The sequence below is a fragment of the Ctenocephalides felis genome, unplaced genomic scaffold (assembly GCF_003426905.1).
Source record: "Ctenocephalides felis isolate EL2017-DRISC unplaced genomic scaffold, ASM342690v1 CF-g0.4_SCAFFOLD_01886, whole genome shotgun sequence".
Classification (NCBI taxonomy): domain Eukaryota; kingdom Metazoa; phylum Arthropoda; class Insecta; order Siphonaptera; family Pulicidae; genus Ctenocephalides; species Ctenocephalides felis.
The window spans coordinates 120,945,256-120,963,699 of record NW_020538040.1 but is presented as its reverse complement, the minus strand read 5'-3'; the positions used below and the strand labels follow the sequence as shown (position 1 = coordinate 120,963,699).

At 32.6% G+C, this 18,444-nt stretch overlaps 1 pseudogene; it reads right to left on the bottom strand.

The window, feature by feature from the left end:
- Window positions 1–17,951: 17,951 nt before the first annotated feature.
- LOC113378951 overlaps window positions 17,952–18,444 on the bottom strand; it is a 4,468-nt pseudogene continuing 3,975 nt past the window's right edge.

The window sequence follows — 18,444 nt, the reverse complement described above, 5'->3', positions numbered from 1 at the left end:
GTTAAAATCTCTATAAAATATCTGATAATTTGATGTGCATATGTCTAATGATCATTTTTGACCGCCAAATGGCATTTTTTTTTTACTTTTTTTGTTAGATCTCCGAAACCGCTAAACCTGCCCTTATAAAAATTTGATCAAATCTTCATCTTGTCAATACAAGTAAAATGTTTTTTAAATTATTAAAATCGGACGTTCCGTTCTATTAAAAACGGAGGTACCGTTTTTGGCACTTTTTGCCCCATATCTTCGGAACGGCTAGACCTACCTCCGCCAAAAACTAATCAGCACGTCTCCTTATCAATATGGATCGAATGTTTTTTAAATTATTCAAATTGCTTCATCCGTGTTCCCGAAATCGTCGACAAAAATTTGTATCCGCACACACATACATACTACGCACACACACACACACACACACACACACAATGGCGTAATGCTTGATGCTCGTTTGAATTTCAATCAACAGGTGGAACACGTTAGTGCTAAGGCGTCAATAGTTAGGACGAAACTTGCTCGACTGATGCCTAATATTGGAGGTCCTAAACAAACCAGAAGGATATTACTATCGTCAGTTGTTACTTTTGTGCTGAGATATGGTATCTCCATATGGGGTGATGCGCTTAAATCTCAAAAATCGAGGAGAATGGCAGGGCCCTTATACCGGCTCAGTGCTATAAGAATTGCTTGCGCATTTCGCACAATATCGGCGGAAGCAGTGTGCGTCATTTCAGAAACTGTGCCTCTCTTAGTCTTAGCAGAGGAAAGACGGACAATTTACCATAGAAGACATCAACAACTGAGTCCTGAAAAGTTAAGATTAGAAGAACGGCAGAACAGCATTGACCGATGGCAGCGACTGTGGGATGTCGCAGTAAAGGGCAGATGGACGCATCGTCTTATTCCTAACATCAAAGTCTGGCTAAGTCGCAAGCACGGCGAAGTAAACTATTATACTACGCAAATGCTATCGGGACACGGCTGTTTTTGAGCCTACCTACACCGATTCAAGCATGATAGCTTGCCGGATTGCCCATGTTGTTTGGGCGAAATCGAAGATGCTGAGCACGTGTTTTTCGTGTGCCCGCGATTTGGTGCTCTACGGGATGATGTGGAGGAGACATTGAGACGCACAATTACCCCAGGTAATGTTGTTGAAGTGATGCTGACAAGTGATGCTGACAAGTGATGCTGCTTGGAACGCCACAGACAGATTTGCGAGAGACGTTTTAATGGACCTGCGTTCTATAGAGAGAGAAAGGGCGAATGGGACTTCGCCCATTTAAATGATAAGTATAATGTTTATGAATTTATAACATTGATTTAACAAGTTAAGAATTTATATCATTCTAGATCCTCCCCCCACGAAGTAATGCCTAACGGCGGTTTCCGTGGGGACCAGAGGCAAGGGCAAAGCGGAGGTTTTAGTCGGTATTATACCAGGGCGGTATCGAGTCCGACATACCCAGGCAGAAGACCGGTCTGGGATGCGTAAAAGCATTTCCTTCGCTATAAAAAAAAAAAAAAACACACACACACATACATCCATTTTTTCTAAGGTATGCCAAAATATTCAGAAACCTCTGAAACGTAAAGATATATAAAAATTTTTATTTTCGATTTTTTTGCGATTACTATAACTTACCCTACGGGAAGTTAAAAATTTCATTTTCGATTTTTTTGCGATTACAATAACTTGCTCTACGGGAAGTTAATAATAAATAAAATTAAAAGTAAATATGAAACTAACATATAATTTAAGCCCGATAAAAATCAGTATTTCGAAATTGAATATAGTGAACCTAGGGAACCGCCACAGGGGATAAAACTGTTAAATATACAAAGGGAGACATCAGAAGAACAAATACAAAAAATAATGTCAGAGTATGGCAAAAAAATAAAGTATCAAGAAGATATATGGACAAGAGAAAGCATAATGAATTGCTACACTGGAAATCAAACTTTATGTATGAATTTATTATTATTTTATAAAATAATAATGTACCATAAATTCCAAAATTGTGGGGAGATTGAAAGATTTAGTGAAAAATAAACCAATAATTAATAATAGTGAAGAAAACAAAATAGATAAAATTGTTGATATCCAAAAAGAAAAAATTGAACAAATAAGAAAACGAAAGAAGAAATAAATAATAAAAAAGAAGAAAAAATAATAATTAGAAAAAACAAAGAAAGTTCTATGAATGAATATGACAAAACACAACAAAAATTAAAAAAGCAAAACAAAGCATAAATAAAACATAAAAAGCGCCTATCAGTAACAAAAAAATTAAAATAACAACCCCAAATACAGAGGAATAATGAAAGATATAATTGAAACTATGGAAATAAATACAACAATTGCATCAATGTTGTATACTAAAGGATGCAGATATAGACGTGATATCAGAAGACAATAATTTACTAGAATATGGTGAAACGCCTAATCATGAAATAACTAAAGAAATAACAAAATTCAAAACTATATAACTTAGATTTTCTTCTTCAATTCATTTTTAAGAAAACACATTGATGAATAATTATAAAATCAGAAATATTGCCATAATAAGCATAAATGGTATTAGAAGTCTAACGATTAAAATATTACTGACAAAAATTGTAATAGATAATGATTTATATATAATACTAGCAAACCGGGCGAACTCCGCTTCACCACCAGATGGTTTTACTTTATGTAACATTTCGTTTGGTGATTAAAATATGAAGAAAAAAATTGCCTGCTGTTAAAATCGAATAAAAATTTGCACAATACACGTGATTGATTTGATGGTTTCCAATTGAAATGTTAGGAAACGAATAACTTATTTTTTACATTTTTTGCACCATTTCACAGTGAACACAATGCCGGTTTGTCACATGAAATTAACTGAGCAGAGAACAATGAGTAGCTGTCAAACAAATGAGTAGCAGTCAAACAAAAAATATTAGTTTGTAGTACATGCTAAGTATCAGAGATGACGCTGTATGCGAAAAAAGAAAATGTGTTTTTCGCTTTTCTGTTAAAATCTTTCTTTAATTTTCTTTGCTATAAACCTCACGGAGTCCGAGACCTTTCCAACGAATGCAAAATCGTCGAAATCGGTTCGTGCGTTCTGGAGTTATATCGTCAGGAAGAAAAACCCGACTTATTTTTATATAATAGATTGTTACAAAAAATAAATGAAAATGATTTAAGATTTTTTAAACCATATGAAGTTATAATAAACATAAATGAAAATCAGAGAGGTTAAGCCATATCAACAAGACCAGGAATTGAAATTATAAATGTAATTCTTCATGAAAATTCTAGAATAATAGGTGCCAACATAGATGATTTAAATTTAATAAATATATATGCCCAAGCCGGTAATGGTCAACGAGTACAAAGAGATAAGTTAGAAGCCAATATAATAGGACCAAACAAATTTAATATAATGATCGCAGGCGATTTTAATAGTGTATTAAATGCTAAGGACCAAAAAAGAAGAGCAAATTATAGCGCAGCAATAAAAAGATTGTTGAACGAATTAAAATTAAAAGATGCGTGGGTGTATTTAAATAAGATTGATAATGGGTTTACATTTATTAGGCGAGATTCGGCATCAATATTAGATAGATTTTATACTGATACTTTAATAAAAAATAGAATAGTTGATTGTAAAGTAATTCCAGTAGCTTTTTTAGACCATGATGCAGTAATTCTAAAATTTAAAGTTGTTACATCAGTGCCATGTTTTGGAAAAAGTGACTGGAAAATAAATACAAAAATACTTAAATCCGATGATTTTGATAATTTATTTAGACAAGAATGGGATAAAATTGTTAAAAATTCCTCCCGTACTAATATAATTGATTGGTAGCAAAATAATGTAAAAAGCAAATCAAAATACATTGCAAAAAAATTCTTCAGACAAAATTCAATAGAATTGAATAATACAATATTTTTTTTGAAACAGTATTAAAGGAGGTAATTGTAAATCACAATAATAATGGTGAAATGTGATGTGGGAGTTTGGCAGGTCGCGTCAAATAAAGTAAGCTGCGTTAAGAAATAAAATGATTAGTTGGGTTTTGTTTGTCGTGATATTTTTTCGGACAGATATATTGTGCAAATAAATTTATAAAATTTATTTATTGAAATGAAAGCTAAAAACTTTATAATCGGCAATTTTACCAATTCCCGAAAGTGGTGACCGCTGACGTTTACTACAATGCCGCGACAACATGGACATCCCGAGTGAAAATTTGTTACGGCAAGCCCTAACACAAGTCCGGTCCGTATTACGGAATTTAGTGCATGGCCCTCATAGGGGCCGTATATGGACGGCCCTAATAAGATAATTTGGATAGGGTCCATAAATGGCATGCCTGAATTTAGCCCTAACACGGATTGCCCTATAATAATTGAAACGGGCCATATGCGGATGCCCTATATTACACCTATAATGTATTGCCCATAATATGATGGTATGGGCTGTATTGGGAATTCACTACTAGAACCCTAATACGGCTTACCCATTATTGAGACCGGTCATATTTACATATTACGATTTATTAAATTTTTGTGAAAATAGAAATAATAATACACTACAATACATACAATATAGAAGACAATTTTATAATTGAAAAAACAACTAAGCAAAAGAAAAGAAAAGTATTTTTCATTTCGAGCAATTTAAAGTTAATACAAGTTTACAATATTCAATACAAGTTTAAATATTCAATTTATTTTCTTGTTTGTTTTTTTATTTAATTATTGTGGTCAATATTAAATATTGAATATTTTAATGGATCATATTATTTACTTTAATAAATATTAAATATTCAATTGATTTTTATGTTTAATGCAATATGATTTATAATTTAAATAAACTTTCACGTGTCGAACTGATAATTTTATCAGTTCGACACGTGTAAGTTCACTATCTAAACCAGTGTTTCCCAACGTGGGGCGCACGCCCCACCGGGGGGCAATTTGTAATTTAAGGGAGGCAAATTGAAAATTTTGGTGATTTTAATGTAATGTAGTATAGTATCGGTAAAACATTTAACAAAAAAGTGCTTCTTAGATTTAGAATAATAAGGTGTCCCAGTGTGGCCGCGACGGTTTTAGTTTTCAACCTTGCTTTCCTTGTGCCGGAGTTATGTTTTTTCTGCCGGGTTGACTTGACTTTTCTCATTACTTTATAATAAAATTACAACTGTCCATTACAATCTGAAAATGATATATGCAATAGACTTTTGCAAAACAATTCTTTGGGTTCCAGTAGCCCTTCACTAATTATTTTAAACTTCTATATTCCAATTTACGAAAATTACCAAAAAAATATGTAAATCAAGTTTCTGACTGCTTGATATAAATGCTTTAAGGTCAGTGACAAGGCTCGACTTGAAATATGCACAAGAAAAGTGATATTTAACTTCCCGAAGGAGAAGTTTATGTTTTCATCAAAAAATCCGATTTGCTAATTTTATGTTTTCTCGACGTTTCAAGCCATTCTGAATCGAATGAGATCAAATTTGGAAAAAGTATGTGTGTGTGTGTGTTTGTGTGTGTGTGTGCGTGTGCATCAACAGATTTTTTGCCGTAAATCGCCGTTTTCTTAAAAACGGCTTGACCGATTTCAAAAATTTAAAAGCCATTCGATGTATCTCGGTGAGGACCATTGTTTATCAGCTTTGTGCGACGATCGGCCAAGCCGTTTCTTCGTAAATAGCAGAAAAGTAAAATGTTTTTTGTCCACGTTTTAGCCCGCAATTTTGAAATGATTTTGAAAATTTAAAAATCGTTCGAAAGATATTGGTTGGGAATGGACCTGATTAGTTTTTGGTAGAGATTGGCCGGGCCGTTTTCTTGTAATAAGATGTTAAAAACAATTTTTTCGTCGATTTTTATTATTATTTTTTGACGGTAGATACCATAGTCTTCTAGATCATACTAAAATATTACGGCCCTGCAACAACTCGTTTAGCTTTAAAAATTCGTCAAAGTTTGCAAAAATTAGTATGGTCTTTTTGGCATTTGTCAAAATTAGAACTTTCATCGACGTTTGCTCAAAAACGCCTAAACCGATTTTAGAAATTTAAAAACCATTTAATGTATGTCGATGAGGATTATCGTTTCTCAGTTTTGTGCGACAATCGGCCGAGCCGTTTCTTTGTAATTTAGAAAAAAGTGTTAAACCTTTCGTCCACATTTAAGCTCATACTACCGGACCGATTTTAAAAAATCAAAAACTGTTCGAAGGATATTAGTTGGGAATGATACTGATTAGTATTAAGTGAAAATCTACCGAGCCGTTTTATTGTAATTAACTGTTGAAAAAAAAAATTAAGCCGGTTTTCATGGAACTTTTTTGGCGATATATACTATGGTCTTATAAAACTTACTGAAATATTACGGCTTTACGACAAGTAGTTTAAATTTAAAAATCCATCAAAGTTTGAGAAAATGAGTAGTACTTTTGATATTTGTTAAAATTAAAATTAGATGATTTATCTGGTATAACGATAAATGCTTGGTCTTAATAAACATACTAAATAATTAAAGTCCTACAAAAAATGGCTCAATTATTAAAATTATTGATTTTTGAAAATTTACTTTTAAAAATACTCTGACCGGGTTGACGTGTTTGATTCCACTTTGAATCTTCGAATACTACTCTTAAATTAATTTATCTATCATGAATTAAGTCGCTTATTTACACAAATCGGAAAGTTCATGTAACTTGCCTCAAGGCAAAATACCAATACCAATTAGTTAATACTAAAGTTAATTGCGAAGCTTTATGAGAACAGAGTTTTATACAAGGCTTTAAAAGATGAATTATGTAAGTAACTATGGCTAAAGATGGAATTAATTTAAAATAAACTAATTTTTATTGCATCTTTAAATAGTACGAGGTTGACACTAAGCGCGGCTTTTACTCTTATTGTTAGAATGCCTCAAATGATTCTTTAGGTTTGTTGAGGTTGAGGTAGTAATGTATAGTGAGATATTTAGCTGTCGATAAGTAGAAAATACTTTTTTGATCGGTTATGTAGAGTGTTTGTTGAAAGATAGAATATCAAAACAAACATTTTAGTCAAATTTTGCATTTTTATTTCTGCAAAGGGTAAAACGATCATCCCAAAGAATAGGCACTGTTTATGGTGTCGAAGCCTTAAAAAACAGCTATGTTAAAATTGATTTTGAAAATGTCATTCTGGTGATTTTTCACTCATTACTGCTCTGATTGTTCAGTTAAAGTTTTGGACAACCTAATTAAGCAATAATCGATTCGGCTAATAGAAACAATTTGGCTATGTTTAAAAATTATTGGGGGTTGGTGGAAATTTTTCTCCACATCCACCAAATGTTTCTGACCACAAACCATCTGATTTAAAACCGTTGAATTTTGAGAAAAAATCATGATGGTGTCAAATTGTGTGTAATTCAGTTTTTGCTAATAAAAACTAGAAGTTTTATAAACTTGGGATATTGATGCTTCTTGGAAAATAACAAAAGGCCATCGATCAAAATGGTATACATAAGAAAGTTATTTAACTCCACGCAAAAATTGTCTTTGATTTTCTAATAAAAAACAAAATTTCTAAAAAATTTGCTATAATTTATTGAAAAAAAGAGAAAACTTTGATTAGAATCTAATATAAAATCTTTATTTTAGGTTAAGTATTGCATTAAATAAATTTCGAAAAAACAGTAATAAAATTAGTTTAAAATTTTCGTTTGTTGGCTTATTCCGAAATTTTACTTATGATGTTTAATAACAATTTAATAGCGATTTCATCTTAAAAGTTATCATTCACATTTTTTCAGGGAGAAAAAAAAATTGTATGGAGGGGGGGCATAACGTTTTCATAAACCTCATGGTGGGGCTGGCCCAAAAAAGGTTGGGAATTACTGAGTTAGATGGAATATTAAATTAAATAGTTATTATTTTATTTATTTATTGTTATACATTTTATTACAGATGAAATAGATACGGAATTTGAAAAAAATACGAGATTAACTCCGAATAACTCTGATTAGAACTTAAGTGCAATCCAGTTCTTGAAACATAATAAATTATTATTCACGTGATTGGGACAAAGAGATTTTCGACACAAAAATAAAAACGAAATCGATCATAAAGATGACAATGATGAATAAGAAAAATCTTATATAATTTTATGTATTTTCATGTTTTTCTTAATTTCGTGTATATATCTGTACATTTTATTCTATAATAACTATTACTAATATTGTCAACAATAGAATGAATACAAAAATTTAATATATGCATTTTTTATTGGGCAATGTCAATTATTATTTTTAGGGCCACATGATAATTTTGAAATAAGGGCCAATCTCGATATTCTTATAAGGACCATTTACGGTTACCGAGTGGGGGGCCAGAACAGTTCGCCGTACTTAGACCATATCCGGCAAGGCGTTACCAAACGCATATGGGCTGAGTAGGGCTGCCGGATCGGGACCCTACTTAAATTAGGGTCAGCCCTAATACGCTATTTCAATACCCTATTTCCCTATTTCAATTTCGACACGGGATGCTATTTGCCACAAATTGCACATTCAAGATTTCATACCTAATGATTTGGAACTTTGGTTTGCCTTGATCGAGAATATTTGCTTCCTCCAATATCCACGATGAGAAGGAATAATATGGATTGTTGGCTACATTAGACATTCAACCGAAGTTCGGGATTTGATAATCAATGAACCTAAGGAGATGCCTTACTCTACATTAAAGGCATCGTTAATTACAAGATTAGGCACTTCGGAAAATTCAAAGATGCAGTTATTGATGACGGATGTAGACTTGGCAGACAGGACACCATCTCAATACGTAAAAAGTGTCATATGAAAGACGACAAGATAACTTTCGTTGGTTTTATAAACGCTACGGATGTCATGCAAGAAGGTGTATATCGCCATGTAAGTTTAAGTCGGAAAACGATACAGGCGTTCACTAATGGCGGCTAGTGACAAACGCCCAAATAACTCACGCCGACTTTTCATCACGAATAAAGAGTCAAATGTGAGTTATCTGATAGACGCTGGATCCGACGTATGAGTGTACCTGCGCAGTTTAGCTTTCAGCAGCAAATAGAACACCGATAGCTACATACGGTACGTTATTTTTAAAGCTATATTTTGAACTTAGCGAAACTCTATTATGGAATTTTGTGATAGCAGAGGTGTCGCGTCCTATTATTGGTGCTTATTTCAATCTCGCAATTGATGTTAAAAAGCGTATTTTAGTTGAAACCCCTGCAGATTCAGTGTATCCACTTCAATTGGAAAAAAGAATAATACCTTATGTTAAAATAATGACAGCCACACTGTACCCATATGATAAAATTTTAGAGAAATATCCAGACCTAACACGGCAGACAGTATTAGGGGTGCGCAAACTTGTTACTCAATATCATATTGAAACTACATCAGGACCACCTATAGCACATAAACCACGTCGCCTTGCACCAGATAAGTTAAAAGCTGCTAAATATGAGCTCGAAGCAATAATTAAAGCAGGGACAGCACGACCGTTCAAGATCTGTTGGTCATCGCCTTTACATATGGTAGCAAAAAGCTTGGGGAGACTATCGCAGATTAAATGAGCGGACTCAACCGGATAGGTACCCAGTCTGCCATATCCATGATTTTGCGCAAGCATTATATGATAAGATAATATTTTCTACTATCGATTTAGTGAAAGCTTACAATCAAATCCCTGTAGCTAAGGAAGACATTGCGAAGACTGCAATCACTACGCCCTTTGGGCTATTCGAATTTCCGTTTATGACATTTGGTTTGCGCAATGCAGCGCAAACTTTTCAGCGGTTGATGGATAAAATTTTGCAATTTTCTGTTATGTATACATCGATAATATTTTGGTTGCATCGGTAACGCACAAACTGTATATACAACATTTACATACTGTATTCAAGAAGTTGCCAGAATTCGGCGTAGAAGTTAATCCATTAAAATATGTCTTTGGAAAAGCAAAAGTAAAGTTTTTAGGATACGAAGTCTCAGGCAACGAAACTAAACCTCTAGCAGACAAGATACTAGCTATACAAATTTACGAAAAGCTTAAGACAGTTTAACAGTTGCGCCAATTTTTAAGCATGTTAAATTTTTACCGACGATTCTCTCCGAAAGCCGCAGAAGTGCCGTTAAACAACAAGTTGCGTGATAATATGAAGAAGAATGATCTATTGAATTGGGACTCAAATATGGAGAAAGCGTTTGAGAAGTCTAAAAAGGTTTAGCGGAAGCAACTTTAATGATGCACCCGCGTTTGAACGCTCCGTTAGCTATAGCTTGTGATACTTCTGACCACACTATAGAAGCAGCGTTGCAGCAACAAATTTATGGTGAATGGGGCCCATTAGCTTCTTTTTTTTCAAAAAAATTGAATACAACAGAAATAAAATATTCGACATACGACAGAGAACTACTTGCAATTTACAACACCGTAAAATTTTTTAGACACATAGTAGAGGGAAAAGAATTCGTGATATACATAAAACATAATCTGTTTTGCTACCTTAATTTTGTTACTCAATTTTTGACTGAAATCAGACATATATCGGGTCAAGATAACGTCGATGCAGATGCATTATCCCGTATCGAGATAATTAACAAATGTGATCTAGATTTTAAGGCAATTGCAGATAAACAACATAAGGATACCGACGTAGCACAACTATTATTACATTCCGATCATGCTCTCAAATTAAAAAGCATTTATATAGATGAATTGGGAACATTGCTACTGTGCGATGTATCTCAACCAATCATTCGGCCAGTGATGGTTTGTCGCATCCTGGAGCGAATGCTACAATTAGATTGATAACACAACATTATGTAAGGCCTTCCATTAAAAAAGATTGTCGACAGTGGGCTCGCACCTGCTTATATTGTCAGCGCTCAAAAATTAGTCGACACATTGTCACATGTCGTGGAGTATTTTCATTGCCAGGAGCGCGATTCGAGCATGTACTTGTCGACATCGTGATTATGCCGTTATCAGATGGATTTCGTTATTGCCTAACATGCGTAGATCGTTCTTCACGTTGGCCTAAAGCAATCCCTATAGAAAATCAGGAAGCAGCTACAGTGGCAAGAGCATTCTTTTCAAACTGGATAGCAAGATTCGGAGCTCCACTGAAAATTACATCACGGTAGACAGTTTGAATCATGTTTATTTGAGCAGCTCAACCGATTAATGGGAACTACACATTTTAGGACAATTGCTTATCACCCGGCAGCTAACGGTATGGTCGAAGAAGTTCATAGACAACTAAAGGCCACAATAAGATGTCAAAACACTGATCGCTGGACTGAAATATTATCGACAGTCATGCTTGGTATTCGATCAGCATAGAAAGAAGACTGTCGCTAAGACGTTATATGGCAAGACTCTAAGATTACCGGGTGCCATGCTGGTACCAACCCAAGAAACCAGTCATAGTGAGACAGATTTTGTGAAAAATCTTAGAAAGCAAATGAGGATTGTTAGGCCTGTGACTGGCACAAGACATGGAAAAAAACAACCTTTATGTTCAAAGAGATGGCAAACAAAAAATATGTATTTCTACGAAACGATGGGCCAAAAAAAACCTCTGCAGAAACCTTATAAAGGCCCATTTAATGTTTTATCGCGATCCTAAAAAAACATTCAATTTAATGATACGTGGTCAAAATGTTACTGTATCAGTAGATCGGATTAAACCAGTCTATGGAATAGCGTTGAAAACAAATCATTAAGATCTTTTGAATCACCCACAAATAGTTCCTTCGTGACAACATCACTGGGAGGGGAAATATGTGGGAGTTTGGCAGGTCGCGTCAAATAAAGTAAGCGGCGTAAAAAATAAAATGACTAGTTGGGTTTTGTTTGTTGTGATATTTTGTCGATCAGATATATTGTGCAAATGAATTTATAAAATTTATTTATTGAAATAAAAGATTATAACTTTATAATCGGCATTTTTACCAATTTCCGAAAGTGGGAAATAATTAAAGAAACAAAACCACAATTAGAAAATTATATGATATTCGTAACAAAGGAATTAAAATAAGATCAAGGGCCCAAACAATTACAGAAGAATAACGTATATCAAATTGCAAAAGAAAAAATAAACGAAGAAAACAAATTCATTAAAACGTTATTTAATAATGAAAATATATGTTTAAAAAATTAAAAAAAAATAATTGTAGAAATAAAAAAAAAATACAAAAATTTCTACAAAGAAAAACCAATAGATTATAAGGAAATGGATGTCATACTTATAAAATATAATAAAAATATTAGTATTATTTATAATGAACAATTAAGGAAAGAAATTTTGGAAGAAGAAGTACAGGAAGCGATAAAGAAAAGCAGTAAACATAAGACACCTGGGATAGATGGCATACCATACGAATTTTATAAGAAATGTGAAGATATTTTAACACCCATTCTGGTTAAAATATTTAATGAGTTTTTAAATAAACCGGAAAAGATAAATAAAAAATTTAATGAAAGAATATTAGTATTAAATTCGAAAAAAAAGATCCAAAATACACAGACGATTATAGACCAATTACGCTTTTAAATTGTGATATGAAATTATTTTCAAAAATTATTTCAAATACAATAAAAATGTTTGTTCAAAATGTCATTAACCAGGGGCAATCTTACTGTATGAAAAAAGGAATATTGTTAATAATTTAATAACTATCAGAAACTTAGTGGCATACTATAATATAAAACATGATGAAAAAGCATCAATGATAAACATAGATTTTAAGAAAGCCTTCGACATGATGTCACATAATTATTTGCTGCATGTACTAAAAAAATATCAATTGCTGATAAAATAACCGAAGTAATAATGAATCTCATAAAAATGCAACCTCAAGATTACAAATACATTTATTTGTAACTAGCCGACCCGACAGACTTTGTCCTGTCAAAAAAAATTGTATTGTGGCGGTGTTTTGTTCCTACCTTTTTTCTATTCTTATCAAAAAATTATCCCGAACAGAACCGTCATCCTGGTAATGATTCGATGTGAATTAAGAATAGTTAAATAAAACACTATAAGCATTTAAAAGTAAGTTATTTTAATCATGTGAATCATAATTCAAAATTCAGTTCAATTTTAATTGTAGTGCTTTGTGATAAACGATGTTTTTTGTTTGATTACCTGGCGCATAGACAAACAAATCTGATGGTTTTCCAATACGGGAACAGACAACATACATTTTTCCATGTGAGAAACATGGATTTTCCAAATTAATACCACAAATACTTAATGATACCATAAACGCACTGGAAACTGTAGTCGTTTAATCTCAGATAGTATATCAGTCGGAAACATTGGAATGCAAGGTGCGAGAACATCTACTGCTTTATACTATCCTTTCAATATAGTAGCTTCCATCACGTTGTTTGGTAGTTTTTTTATCGCTAACCTTCTGCCGTTGCAAAGGCGCGGTTGGTCGATATTTTGCAACATTATAATTGCCGATCCAACCTTTAATTGAAGATTGTGAGGTGACAATCCTAGCAAATCCAGCGAGTTTAAAAACTCCGGTGAATCGTCTTGGTTAGTTGCCGAATCAACTGATTCGCCTCTAATTTGTTCTTGAATTTTGAAATTTAATTCATATACATCAATGTTTTTGGCCAATATAGCTTGTTGATTAATAGAAAGATATTTCTATGTTTATATAAATATATTAAAAATTTGATTATCAAAAACTACACAAAATGTCATAACATAGATCATTGTTTTTTCTACAAATTTCGTTGCCTACTCGATTAAAAAAGAAAAGAGCTGTTTTTAGGGTTTTCCCGGCAATTATTCGATTTTTTCTCGCCGTAAGAACCATCCTTGGACATGAACGAACATTTTAAAAAAAGAATTGGCCAAATTGGTCCAGGCGTTGTTGAGCTATGCGTTTACCAACACATTTTGCGATCCATTTTTATATATAAGATCTGATTATATAAAAATTGAAAAATCCGTCCGACAGAGGTGTCCTTTGTCAATGATTCTATTTGTTATTGGTTTAGATCCTTTACTTGAAGAATTGGAAAATAAATTAGAAGATCAAAAAATAATAACTAAAAATGTTAAGATACTTGCTTATGCTGATAATGTTACTTGAATAGTTAAATCAAACAGTGAAGAAAGAAAATCATTAGAAATCATTTAATCTTATTGAAAAAGATCAGGAGCAGAAATAAATGAATATAAACCCACATTTTTATCGCTATATTAAATATAGATTTATCAAGACGACTAAATGTAATCCAAAAAATCTAGCGTATAAATCAATTTGCCTTAGCAAAATTATGGTATTTAGCGCAAGTATTACCAATGTATATATATATATATATATATATATATATATATATATATATATATATATATATATATATATATATATATATATATATATATATATATGTTTAATTTGAGTTTAATATTCGGGCGTAACATCAATAAAAATAGTATGAGTTTTTTTAAAAAATTTATTTATTTAAAATCCATACGTTTCGGCTAGCATCTTAGCCATCATTCAGTGGTAATCAAGTTAACTATAAAAATTGAAACTAAATAAATTATATGAAAGGAAATTTCATGGAAAAACAATAATAATAATAATAGTAATAAAACACTTACAATTATGTATCCTAATATAGCATATGAAACCATTATTAATCCATGGTATGAGTATGTGCACAATGATAAGATATGTATTTTTTAACACAAACATCACAAATGGTAAAACACACTAATAATCATGATAACTTGACAAGTTGTCGAAACTATGTATTTACTCTTCGGAGTTTAGGATAGAAATGTCACAACTTTCTCAAAGATTTTTTGAATTATTTATTATTTTTGTGTTGATTAAGGTAAACGCCTAAGTAAACGCCTTAATCAACACAAAAATAATTCAAAAAATCCCAAACAATTTAAAACAATGTTAACTGAGCATATTAAAAATTTAAATCATAATATCGATTTTTTTAACCCTAAAATTTTACATTTTGAAGAGAATACAATTAAAAGAAGATTCGCTGAGGGGTTGTTTTTACAATTACATAACGACAAAGTAATAAACAAACGCTTTGACAATACGGCCCTGAACGAAGCGAACACGTGGTTTCTTAATAGCGTGTCAAAATTCCTTAAAAAATAACAAAATCCCATCGCCTTTTAAATTTTCCAAAAAATATCAACACATGCTAAAAACTACTTTGAGAAAGTTGTGACATTTCTATCCTAAACTCCGAAGAGTAAATACATAGTTTCGACAACTTGTCAAGTTATCATGATTATTAGTGTGTTTTACCATTTGTGATGTTTGTGTTAAAAAATACATATCTTATCAATGTGCACATACTCATACCATGGATTAATAATGGTTTCATATGCTATATTAGGATACAAAATTGTAAGTGTTTCATTACTATTATTATTATTATTGTTTTTCCATGAAATTTCCTTTCATATAATTTATTTAGTTTCAATTTTTATAGTTAACTTGATTACCACTGAATGATGGCTAAGATGCTAGCCGAAACGTATGGATTTTAAATAAATAATTTTTTTAAAAAAACTCATACTATTTTTATTGATGTTACGCCCGAATATTAAACTCAAATTAAACATATATATCAACATCAAATTCAAGACTATTCATATATATATATATATATATATATATATATATATATATATATTAGGGAGCGCCAATTCATTATAGAAGTCAAATTAAGCGATATGGGCACCTTTTTATATGAAATATATGTGTTATTTAAATGAATTTTGACTGCAAAACCATATATCGCAAATAACTTTTTAGCCAGCGAAATTTTCAATAAAATACTGTTTTTAATAAGTAAATGTATTAATTTAGGCATGTGAATAATTCAAATTGTGAATTTTATTTTTATTAAGATTATGTGCGGGGGTTTTTAAATCGGGTTTAGTTTGTTGTTATTTATTTCCATCAGAGTGCGCTAGTATTTTTTTATTATACAATTAATTCTAGAATGTAATTCTAGAAATTTCGAAAATAGTATATTAATGTGACAATTCCGCATAAATGTTCATTCAGTTCGTCACTAGGGCGTCAAGTATCAATGGCGAGTTCTTATTTAAATTCAGGCGCAAGTGCCAGTAATTTGAATCATATGCCCTCGCATGATCAAATTACATTTGGACCAGCAGAAGAATTTACAGGAGTGAATCTTCCGACAATTATGAAAGTTATCAGGTATTATTTTTATTTGGCGGAAAACTCAAAAAAAAACAAAATAAAATGTTTTCATATAAAACATTTACTCCAAATGTGGTAACGAAATTGATTCAGACGTGGGAAAAAATTGATATTCCAATTATGGAGAAACGAAGTATCGCTAGAAAATTGAACCGATTGATTGATAAATATAAAAGTACAAATAAAAGCAAGTCTACCCAAGCATCATTTCAGGAGTTTGTAGAATCCACGAAAGAATTATTTTATATTGGAAAATGCAAATGCGATTTGCGAAGAATGCTGTGTTCCTGCGGACTGATTCCAGAACATTTAAAAGCGTTTATGATGGATCAACATAATGAGAGGAAATCTACGATACCAGAATATATTATAAAAATTGAAGATGAAGTATCAGAATCTACAATAACTAGCAATATTACTCCAGGTGGGACATATACTCCAGATGTTGATTTTGATTTTAAAAACAGTTCGGAAAGTTCACAAAATACTTCTCATATAAAACGTGGTCCATATAGTCGAAGATATAAGGCTCCAAGCTATGCCTTAATGTGCGACAGATTTGCAATTTCTGATAGAGTTGGTTCTGGCGTGGTGACGGCAATCCGTAGTCTTACGTACCCGTAAGTTAGTAACTTCAAAAAGCCGGAAAATGTTTTTAATCTGTTTCGATGCAAGATTCTAGGTTAGGCTTACTCGCTAATGTCCCCTAAAAGTTTACTTTATGTAGTCTTAGGTACCCGTAAGTTAGTGACTTCAAAAAGCCGGAAAATGTTTTTAACCTGTTTCGATGCAAGATTCTAGGTTAGGCTTACTCGCTAATGTCCCCTAAAAGTTTACTTGATGTGGTCTTAGGTACCCGTAAGTTAGTGACTTCAAAAAGCCGGAAAATGTTTTTAACCTGTTTCGATGCAAGATTCTAGGTTAGGCTTACTCGCTAATGTCCCCTAAAAGTTTACTTGATGTAGTTTGAAATTATATATAAATACTGAATTTTTTGTTAAAAAAGAAATAAATATACTGAATATTTTATTATAAAAGAATCGAAATATTTATAGGTTGGAAGTTACTAATTATTTAGAGTATATTACAAAAATTAAATAAAAATAGCAACTTGCACGTATTTTGCACATTGACAACTTATACGTATTCTGCAAATTGACAACTTGCACGCATTCTGCAAATTGACAACTTGCACGTATTTTACACATCGACAACTTGCACGCATTTTGCATTATAGATAACTTATACGTACTTTGCTTATTAGCAACTTGTACGCATCTCCAAGAAATTTAGCAAAAAACATTCTCCCTATTTAGAATTTAATGAATTATATCATATATTTATATTAAAAAATTATGAAAAGTTTCTCTTAAAAACATATATTTCGTAAACTTACAAAATATTTATAACTATTCTCTTGACATTATTGCTATTGAAAGAAATAATGAATATTTCTAGTGTTGGAATTTGTTGATAAGTTTTGATTTACGTGCTGACTCACGCACGTTGTACAAAATAGCTAGGTAGATACCGAAGAAGTGTCATATGTACAGCATGTACAAGTTTTCGACTGTCAAGCCTACTGACTGTGGCATGCTGCAATGCGACGGCTTAAGGCTTATGTTCTAATAGCGTGGGGTGACGTCAAGCCAACATGACGAATCCCCAAGCCAAGGGCTGAGTCTCAACGGATCGCAGCGTGGTAACTGCTCTGCCGAGTACAACACCCCGCCAGGTACCTAAGTCGTTTACAAACGATTCCGAGTCTCTACATCGAACTAGTGACCCATGATCGACCGCTATAGACAAGACAAATATAACGGACGGATATCGCCCCTGTCCAGCGCCTCATTTGGCTAAAAATGGCTCGTGCGATAAACGGCGTGTGCCGAATACCTAATAAATCACATTGTATTGAGCCTTTCGACTCACGAGACTCTTAGAGATATCGTTGCTTACTTTGTCTAGAAAGGATACGGCCTTAGAGGCGTTCAGGCATAATCCCACGGATGGTAGCTTCGCACCACCGGCCGCTCGACCGAGTGCGTGAACCAAATGTCCGAACCTGCGGTTCCTCTCGTACTGAGCAGGATTACTATCGCAACGACGATTCATCAGTAGGGTAAAACTAACCTGTCTCACGACGGTCT